The sequence below is a fragment of the Hibiscus syriacus genome, unplaced genomic scaffold, assembly GCF_006381635.1.
Source record: "Hibiscus syriacus cultivar Baekdansim isolate YM2019G1 unplaced genomic scaffold, ASM638163v2 tig00110129_pilon, whole genome shotgun sequence".
Taxonomy (NCBI): domain Eukaryota; kingdom Viridiplantae; phylum Streptophyta; class Magnoliopsida; order Malvales; family Malvaceae; genus Hibiscus; species Hibiscus syriacus.
In genome coordinates, this window is record NW_024062602.1 from 350,340 (window position 1) to 362,134 (window position 11,795).

The following is an 11,795-nucleotide window of genomic DNA, read 5'->3' on the forward strand; positions in this document are numbered from 1 at the left end:
TCCCTTCACAACAAGAGAAAATATATATCCCTTGTAGCCCCTTTTGAGCCAATAGTATTATTTTTCTGATTCAACCTTAACCAAGGATCACCCTCCACACTGGGGGCAAGGTGGAGAAAATATGCTCACATGAGTGAAGACATTGATTCAGATGAGATATCGAAAGGTGAACCAAATGCCAAGTGTGAAGATTCAATCAGAACAAAAAGATAAAAAATAGAAAAAAAGCAAAGAGAAAATAAAAAAAGAAAAAAAAAGGAAAATTGAAGAAAAAAGAAGACAATATGCATATGCAAAGATTCTCTCGATTCAAATGACACATCGAGATTCAAACTATGAGATTGATCAAATCACTAAACCACTTCGCTCGAAGATCATAGAGCATCAAATGAGATTGATCAAGACAATCATTTCTGAATTACTGAATCACTCCACTCGAAGATCATAGAGCATCAAGAGAGACACACATACAAGCATATTCAAATTGAGCAAGATATGATTGAAGACATCAGAATGAATTGATCCTTGGTTCAATTACCCTTAAACACTTGTTTGAGACTTTTATCCCTTTCTTTCATAACCATGAACCATGACCTACGTTACATGCCTTAAAAGTCCCTTCTAATCAAACATGGATTTCTAAACAGAAGAGACTATCTTCAGATTTCATCCTGCCCATCAGGACTAATCGTTATTTGCAAAAAATACTGAAATTAATGTATGATAGAGAAAAATAACAAAGGGGGTTCAAGACGTAAATTACGAATGACGTCTTAAAACCAAAGGAGGATTCGAGTTGAAAACCTGAAAAGGCGGCTCGAATACGAAAATTGGGCAGCTGAGATGATCGCACAAATTCCTTGATAAGGCATCGCACAATCTGAGCATGACTATGAAAGTTGGAGTCAGAGAACACTTCCAGTAGAGAAGCATACAAGGTACTCCATCAAACCTTTGAGCATCAAATAAACAAAAAATGACAAACCTTTGACCAAACACAATAACCTGAGACTTTTTATCCTTTCCTTACTTAACCATTTCCCAAAAATAGTTTTGATCTTGGCACGTGTCACATAGCTATAATATAATGAAGGATTAACATTGTAATTAATTCTTTGATATCTAATGAACTCTAGTTTTATGATTAGTCTCAATTGTAAAACTGTGAAAGGGGTAATATTTTCAAAACTTCTGATTAAACATTTTTTAAACTCTTTTAATTGATATTTTCATAACTTTGAAAATAAAAAAGAAAGAAAAACATTTTTTCAAAACAAGACAATCTCTCTAGAGTGGATCTTGGTAAATGACATGTGGCTCTCAAACTCAAAAATCATGCTGAAGCAAGAAATCAGGAACAATGAGGGAATCTTTGAAGATTTAACATCAAATGTTGGGGCATTTTTTAGATTTAACATCAATTGTTGGCGTATTTTTTTAGATTCAACATCGAATATTGGGGCATCTTTGGGAATTCAACATCCTGATGCAAATTATCAGACCTTTTGAAGGCATTTCCTCCATATGCAGGAACAAGTACACAAAGCACGAGACTCCATCCAATGGATAAAATAGAACTAATTCATGTTACATACACCTTAGACATACTTAAGAGCATCACATTTATCATTTTTGTATACATAAGTTTTTACAGCTTTTAGAGTAAAGTTTCAACTTCAAGATGAAGGATGCTCGATTCAAAAGCACATAGTGGTTTCTCTACCTCACAGCGAAGGGGCGACTATCTGACAACAAAACAACTTTCCGGTTTCAGTCAGAGTCAATTTCAACTTCACAGTGAAGGATATTGAACTCAAAGCGACACAATTCACTCGAGAGTATATTTCAACTTCACGACGAAAGATATCTAGCTCAAAGCCAAACTTCACAATAAAGGGGTCATCCACGGTTTTGACTTCACGGTGAAGGGAATCGTGTCCACCCGCAACGTACAATACTTGGATTTCAACTTCACAATGAAGAACATCTAAGTCAAGGCTCAACTTCACGACGAAAGGGCCACCTGGGATTTTAACTCCACGACGGAGGATATCGTGCCACTCGAGACAACTCAAGTTCAACTCCACAACGAAGGGACGACTAGTTGTCAATAAACAATTTCCTAATTTCAGAGCCAATTTCAACTTCACATCGAAGGATATTGAACTCGAGACAGCACAAGCTCAACTTCACAACGAAGGGGCGGTTGGCTATCAACAAACAATTTCTTAGTTCCATAGCCAATTTTAACTTCACGGTGGAGGATATTGGACTCAGAACAATACAACTTACTTGGATTTCAACTTCACGATGAAGGATATCCAATTCCAAGGCTCAACTTCACAACGAAGGGGTCATCCATGGTTTCAACTTTATGACGAAGGGAATCGTGCTCACCATTGCCTCTCTTGAGACAGTTTCTAAGTTTCCCTTGAAACAAATTATTTGAATATGTTTTATTTGAAACAAATTTCATCTCCCATGAGACAGTTTCTTTTCGAACTAAGTTTTGTCTCTCTTGAGACAGTTTCTCTTAAAACAAATTTCGTCCCTCTTGAGACAGTTTCCCTTGAAACAAAATCTTTGAATTAATTTCCCCTAAAACAAATTTTGTCTCCCTTGAGACAGTTTCTCTTGAAACACAAAATCTTCAAATTTATTTTTCTTAAAACAAATTTTGTTTCCCTTGAGACCGTTTTCATGAAACAACAGATATCTTTGAGATCATTTCCCTTGAAATGAATTCTATCTCTTTCGAGACAACTTCTCTTGAAGCATCATCTGAATCGTTACACTCAACTCAGACACATACTTGAGATGGTCGAGAAGCATCTCTCAAATCAAAAATAGAATGTGCACATCAGATTTGAATATTTAAAGAATTCAAGATCAGGGATCAGAACTTGAAGATTCAAGAATCAAGATTCCAGACAGGCAACCGGAGATCGCGGCGAAGGATGTTGAACTCAAGTCGACACAATTTGCTCGAGAGTAGATTTCAACTTCACGACGGAGAATATCTAACTCGAAGCCAAACTTCATAATAAAGGGGTCATCCACGGTTTCAAATTCACGGTGAAGGGAATCGTGTCCACCCGCAACATACAATACTTGGGTTTCAACTTCACGACGAAGGATATTCAAGTCAAGGCTCAACTTCACGACGAAGGAGCAATCCGCAATTTCAACTCCACAACGGAGGATGTCGTACCTGCACATCCACGATTTCAACTCCACGACGGAGGATATCGTGCCATTTGAGGCTCAACTTCACGACGAAGGGGCTTCCTAGTTTCAGAGCCAATTTCAACTTCACAACGAGGGATATTGGACTCAAGACAACACAAGCTCAACTTCACAACGAAGGGGCGACTGATTGTCAACAAACAACTTTTCAGTCTCATTCAGAGTCAATTTCAACTTCACAGTGAAGGATATTGAACTCAAGATAACACAAGCTCAACATCACAACGAAGGGGTGGCTGGCTGTCAACAAACAATTTCCCAGTTCCAAAGCCAATTTCAACTTCACGACGGACGATATTCGACTCGGAACAATACTACCCACTTGGATTTCAACTTTACAATGAAGGATATCCAATTACCAGGCTTAACTTCACGACGAAGGGGCCACCCGTGGTTTCAACTTCATGGCGAAGGGGAATCATGCACACAAGCAGAATCCATCTCTAGATTGGATTTCAACTTCATGACGAAGGATATCCAACTCAAAGAAGGGTTATCTATCACCAAAGATCTTTGAGTTTGATTACATTCAACCCAGAGGTAAATCAAATTTACAGCATAGCTCAAGACAAGAAGGGCTATCTATCAACAAAAATTATCGAGTTAGATTCCATTCAGCTCGATGACACCTCAATCACACTATTGTCCAGTTGTAATTGAGGTTTTCAAGCCAAAAAGAAGATCTGGGTTAGCCGTGCCTTAGTAACAAGAAGCATTTTTCCGTCAGCATAGCTTAAGTCGAGAAAACCTATCTGTCAACAAAGACTTTTCGAGTTCGGTTTCATTCAGCTCGAGAGCATATCAACCACATTGTGGAGTCAAGGGATTACATTCCAATCGAATTTTTAGCCAAGGTTTTTAAACCGAGAAGAAGACCAAAGTGGACTACAACGAGAAGCCACATTCTGATTCAAATCATTTCAAGATGGACTCGACTTCGCGACAGAGGAGCCATCCCCAACTCAATTCAATAGGGAGTTATTCTTCAACTCCACTGAACGAAAATTTATGTCTTTTTATCTTTTTCCTATTTTCGTTCCACGAAAAGGACAAAGAGGGGCAGTTTTAGACACCCATTTTCTTAAAAGATAGAACTAGCAAGACTTCATCTCCTAAAAGGACTCTTCCACCTCCATATCTTTAAAAACAACAACCACACCAACAAACGTGCAACAACCGAGCAAGGAGTCTAGTTGCATTAGGATTCTATTATTAATAGGATTTTAAAAATAGTTAGTTTTTTTTCACTATAAATACATGTAATCCTCCTCATTTGTAACACAAGGATTTATATACGAAATACAGAGGAAAGCACAGAAAATAAAAAGGCAAAGCTATTGTAAATGATTCGAAAAGGAAAATAAAATGTAGCATCTTTTTTTACATTGATTCATTCTTTTCTCGCATGTGCATGTTATTTTTCTTGAGATTTGGTTTAAATAACCCAAAGCGTGGGTTGCATCGATGACCAAAAAGGGGTGGGGTTTCGAAGTTTCGAACCTAGATCTACTCCCGAGGCATGTTTATTTTTTAAAGTATTTAATATTCCCCCTAAGTCAATCTTAATCTTTAATTTACCTTGAAATTTACCCTTTAATTTTACTTTTATATTAATTTCGTCCCCTATATATATATTTTTAATTATATTTTTATTTATTACTATATTCTTTTTATTATATATATTATTTTTATTATATATATATATCATTATGTATATATATATATATATGTATAGATGTATTATTTTTCTCCATTACTATGTATATATATTTTTCTTAATATTATATTTATACGTTTATATATATATATTTCTTAATATTCTTTTTGTTTTTATATATTTTACTTTATTTTGTTTTTTTCTATTATTTTTCTTAATATCATGTATATCTTATTTTTTATTTGTTTTACTTAGTATTATATTTTATTATTTATTTAGTAAATACTACTTTATATGTACACATTTTTTTATTCCTTTTTAATTTCTTTTACCTTTTTTAATTTTTTACTCCATTAATATTTTCCCTTTATCTGTGTCTTTGTTTTTTAACATTTTATTCATTTTGTTTATTTTTATTTTTTTTATTATTTTTTACGTGTTTTGTTATTTTCCATTTCTCTTGTTTTATTTATTATTCTCACGTTTGCACAATTGCTATCCTAATTCTATTTTATACTCAGCTACGAATCTAACGTTTTTATCTTTTAAGGGTATTCAAATCAATCAATTGTAAGTAATATGAATCGGGTTTGTTAAATTTTAATTTAAATTTTGAATTTTCGCAACTAAGACAACCGTAAAATTAATTGGTACCGAAAGGGCGGTTCAAGGGTGCTAATCCTTCCTTGACCGTAACCGACTCCCAAACCTGACACATTTATGGTAAAAACGCAGATCAGATAAGATGGTGTCTGACCCACCTAAATTCATTTTAAAATGGTCGGTGTCGACTCCAATCCATATTTTTCAAGTCGAAGCCCAATTCTGGGGCCCAACCGAAAGACGGTTACGACACAAACAAGATGAAATGATTTTGATGAGAATGTAACAAAACACATGATGGATGCCCGAACCTACTCATGATCAAAATTCCCTATTACACATCGAATGTCCATGCCCTTGAATCAACTAGATCTTAGACCTTGCGCTTCAATGCCCTACAATTCTCAATAGTGTTCCCTGAGCTCCCAATATGATAGTTGTATATGGCGTTAATATCATGGCCTTCAGGATATGGGGCCTCTCTTGGTTTAGATTGAATTGGAGTCATAAGGTTCTTCTCAACTAGCGTTGGGACTAATTCCTCATACGTCATTGGAATTGGATTGATGTGGGTCTTTTCACGGAACACCATATGTGGTGTAGTTCCCTGATTAGCTAGATAAGATCCCACTATATTATTCTCAACTCCTTCATCAATATCAGTGTTGCTAGTGCCTCTTATCCTACCATTCTTGACAGCTCTTTCGATCATTTCTCCACACATGATGATGTCAGAGAAACTATTAATAGTAGCCCCTATTATGAGGTTAATATATGGAGATTTTAATGTATCGATGAATAAAGATATGAACTCTCTTTCAATCATCGGTGGATGCACTTGAGATGCAACATCCCTCCATCGTTGTGCATATTATCGAAAGCTCTCATCACTCTCCATCTCCATATTTTACAGTGTTATTCGATCAGGGGTCATATCAGCCATTTGCTTGTATTTACTCAATTGATTATACTACTTAGATGCGGGTCCAATCAAACTATCCTAAAAGTAATGGATCAACGTCTGATCATTGACAGTCATCCTTCAAATAAACATCGTTATATGGGCATTAGGCCAACATCGTTATATAAACAACGTCTATCTGCATTCGAAAGAAATGGGCCGACTTAGTTAATCGGTGAACTATTACCCATATGGAATCCTTCTTATTTGGTGTCAAAGTTAGCCCTATAGCAAAGTCTATAGTGACTCGTTCCCACTTCCACTCTGGAATTGAAATTGGTTGCAATAATCCCGTTATTAGATGCATCGCTATATACCACATACTCTTTATCAGATTCCAGTTGTACCAGCATTGGTGCTTCTATTAAAATCTTCTTTAGAGATTAAAACTCTCTTGGCACTTCTCTGTCCAAATAAATGAAACATATTTTCTCAAGAGCTTGGTCAACGGAGAAGCAATCATCGAAATGATCCTTACAAACCTTCGATAATAACCAGTAAGTCCTAAGAAGGTTCAAACCTCTGTAACATTCTTTGGGGGTTTTCACTCCAATATTGCCTGAACTTTCTTATAATCAACCCTTATGTATTTTCTCGATACCAAAAAACCAAGAAAAGCTACTTATGACATCCAAAACTCACACTTTGATAGTTTGGCATATAATCTTTTCTTCTTAAGGATCTCGAGCATAGTATGCATGTGAGCATCATGCTCTTTCTTTGTCCTCGAGTACACTAGAATGTCATCAAAAAAATATGACCCTGAGTTGATCAAAGTAGGATGAAATACTTGGTTCATCAAATCCATGAATACTTCCGAAGTATTGCTCAAACCAAATGGCATCACCATGAACTCGCAGTGCCCATATCGTGTTTGGAAATATGTATTTGGAATATCTTCCTCTTTAATCTTTAACTGGTGATATCCCGGTCAAAGATCAATCTTAGAGAAAATTGTTGCTCTATTTAGTTGACCAAACAATCATCAATCCTCATAAGAGGATATTTGTTCTTGATAGTAACTTTGTTTAACTGACAATAATATATTCATAATCGCATTGATCCATCTTTGTTTTTCATAAACAACACCAGTGTACCCCAAGGTGAAACACTCGGTATAATAAAGTCTCGATCTAGCAGCTCTTACAATTGAAACATTAATTCCCTTAATTCTGTCAGGTCCATTCTATAAGAAACCATCGAAATAGGCAATGTACCTGGAAATACATCAATACCAAACTCCACCTCTCTATCTTGAGGTAATCTAGGAAACTCATATGGAAACACCTCTGGATACTCTGGTACTATTGGAATGTCTTCCAACTTAACTTCAGCAGTTCTTGTATCCACCACATTCGCTAAAATTACTTGACATCCTTGTGACATCAATTTCTTAGCAGTAAAGGTTGAAATCACATTGGATAAGAGATTTACCATTTCTCCAACAAATATTATCTCTAAACCTTTTGCATCCTTTTAAAACAATCTCTTCAACGAAAATCTACCCAACCATATTAGGGAGATAACCAATCCATGTCTAGGAGTATTCAAAACCATTCAAAAGGTAATTCTAACAGATTTGCAGGAAATTCTACCTTTTGTATCTTTATCTGACAATTCTTACATATTCGACTAATCCTCGTACTAGGGCCCTATTGATTGCCATAATATTACTAGAAATATGTTCTAAAGAGATTCTACTATCTCTAACCAACCTTACGCTAATATAAGAGTAAGTAGAACCAGGATCTATCAACATAAAAATAGGTTCATCAAAGAGCTAAAAGGTATATGTGATAATTTATGGAGCATCTCAATCATCGTCAATCTTGATATGATAAACTCGAGCAGTAGTATGGCCTTCACGATTGGATGCAACCTCGTTTACTACTTTTTGGACAGCAGTAAAATGGTGAGAAACTAGGATTCTTTTGTATTGAGGATCCATCCTATAAATAAACCTATCAATTATGGCTTTCTTCGTTGAAAGAAACTACGATGCAAATCAACTCAATCTTTGAAACTCACATTCATACTCATATATTGTTCTGTTAGACTGCTTCAAATTCAGAAACTGTTGTATCATCTTATTGATAAACACGTCGCCAATGTACTTTTCCTTGAATTCTCAGAAAGAATTCCCACGTGATCTGCTCAGGAAAGACTCATGTGACGATTGTATTCCACCACACACTGGCTTACTCCATCAGTAGAGACACAACCCCTTCTAACTTTCCCTGATCATCACAAGGAATCCTATTCAGCATGTTCTTAACATCATTTAACAGTAATCGGCAACCATCAGATCAGTGTCTATATCACCTCAAAATTCAGGAGCTCTCATTTTCCTTAGTTCTTTCGAAACTGACACAGGGGTTTGGCGATTGATTATATTGTACAATACTTGAAGGAATAGTCCTCAATCTTGTATAGACATATCGTACTTATTCAAATTAGGTTGTTTCACATTAGGTGCAACATTAGGTGATTTTGGTTCATCTCATTACTCTCAACTCCCACTTTGTGTAGGAGTAACACCCTCGGTTGCCCTACTATATTCTTGATGATCTGACATCTGAACACAGTCAAAATCATCTAACATTAGTAAGGAGTAACTTTACTCAATAATAAGCATCATATCTTATATACAACTATCAGTAAACTTTTGACATCCTAGTGGCATGTATACATTCTTAACTTAATATAGACTTATTCCATGTCCAGAAACGGCTAAACATGTAGCTTTGATACCAATAAATGTAACATCTATGACCTGTATACTTATGCCAATACAGGTTATAGATGTCACATGAATTACTTAAAACATTTTCCAACTCTAATGATTAAAAATTATTTCTCCAAATTCTAGTTATTATTATAAAATATTAAATCACATAAAACTATTACATGATATTTAAAACACGTATTAATATAAAAGGCATCCCTTTATAATAATAATAATAATAATGATTAATACTATCCATAGTGAAATAGAGTAAAACAATTTAGTTTAGCCATTACAAACCAGTTCTAAAATTGTTCAATAGAGCAACAAGGACATTCATAAGTACATGTCACTAACTAAGTCAAAATCACATCAAATGATGTCTTACTGATATTGTAATATACTCCTCGATGCTTGGTGTTGATCAATACTCCTTACTCCTACTCTTGGTCTTTACCTACGCGTGAAAATCATCGCACGTTAAGTATATACATAGTAAGGCAAATTAAATTATTAAACTATACAATACATCACATGCATAAAATAATTACATTAATAACATGATATGAACACTTTTGCATGCATTTCACTCATACTGCCATAAGAATATAATAGTACTTATAGACTATTTCCACTAAACAATAGCCCAAATATTAATCCATGAGGAACTCGGTAAATGAGTCAAATATTGCATAATAGTGCTAAGGTCGAGCCATGCTCACCTAATAATGTATCGTAGTGCTGAGGTCAGGCCTTGCCCTCCTGGCTTGTACAATGTGTCTTCGTTAGACACTCTAGTACTACCTACATTTACAACTGCTAGACTCTATAGCATGCCAATAATACCACTGAACCTCAATAACATACTTGGGCATCTAATCATGAATTAAATCATCAATGACAACGTATATCAATATGGTTTTAGCAATGGGCATTTCATACCCGAATTATCATCCATGGCAATCATCACAATATGAGTAATCAACGCATTATAATCTTCAATCTTGATATTTTTAGTATATGTTAATAATATGATGAATGAAATAAATTTCATACTAATATAAATAAGGTAGACTCATCGCAAGTCTTTCCACTAATGTATAAAACATCCATATATAATATCATGCATGCATTGCACTCACCTTGACACTTTATAAATATATAGCCAAATATTAGCCCCACTAAGCTTACAAATTGTTCCTTTTTATAATTGATTAGCTTCAAAAATAAAGTCAATCATGATCTATATTGATGTAAGGCGAATCTACACGCTTTGGGAGAAGAGAGTAGAAAGCCTTATTGTGTCCCGATCTAGGATCGACAAGTACTGATGTCCTTGAATTTATAAGCTTGGGCTGCAAGATAAGATAAGAAAAGGAAATAAGATAAATGATGGAATTAAGAAATGGATGATAATATAAGTAATGAAAAATGAAATAAAGATATAATAGAGATGGTTGTGGAATTGATGGATTGATGGATGTTGGTTGATGACGGAAATGATGAAATGGAGATGGTGGTGATTTGTATCCCAAACACACCAAAGAGGAAACTATGCTATGAAGCACAATCCCGGTCTTCACAAACTTGCTTGAGGGTGGTGATAGTGTCTTCAACCCACTAGATAACAATCTAGGAATTTAGGAATCAAAATGGAAGGAATGACGCCACAAGTATAGGAACTACACTTGTTTAATCGATAAAGTTCACAAAGAACTTTGAAGAGAAATAACTCACAAGAGTATATTTTATATAAGAGATGAGATGAGTACAAATGAAGGAAAACCACTCTATTTATAGGAAATGAGAGGGCTTGGCCGAATGGTTACATGATGTTTCGGCTAGATACATGACTTTAGGAAGATACATAATGTTTTAAAATAAAAGATCAAGTCATTTGGGCTTGTGATGGTTCGGCTAACCCTTCATAAAGGGACTTTATGATTCGGCTAAGGATGGGAAGACATCTCCCTTGGCCGAATGGTGATGCTGGTTCATCTTGGCGCCATGTTCTCATGTGCATGGCATGTGATGTGGCCGAATAGGCATGGAGCTCTATCTCATGTCTCTTGGTGATTTAAGCCTCCAATGCTAGCAAACTCTTCACCAACGTACTCCTAGATGAAAAGGCATCTTCATGGGCAGCATCATTCATGAAAGGTCACAATGTTTGATAATGGTGTCCCTTCATGTTTGAGCTATTTATAGTGTGAATGAGCTGGTGGTGAGCTGGCCTTAGATGACTTGTAACATGATGAACGTTTGGGCAGCTCCTTGTGGAAAGGTACCTCTCGAGGTGGCAACTATTCGCGAAAAGGTATTATTTCACAAATTTTGACTTCAGACATATTTGAAGTGTCCTAAGTGGTGATGATGATGGTGTAAATCCCCAGCTGAAATGAGTTCATCTTGTAGCTCAAATCTTCAGCTCAATCCAGCTATGAGCTCACGGCCTCAAAACAACTTTTCATCAATGATTACTTATAATCTCCTAAGCATCCCTATGTGAGTTTCCTTGTTGTTTCATGCTCCATTTAGCTCCAATGCAGCTCCCAATTGTTGGCCGAATGTGCCTACATGCTTAACATAAAGAAATAAACTAA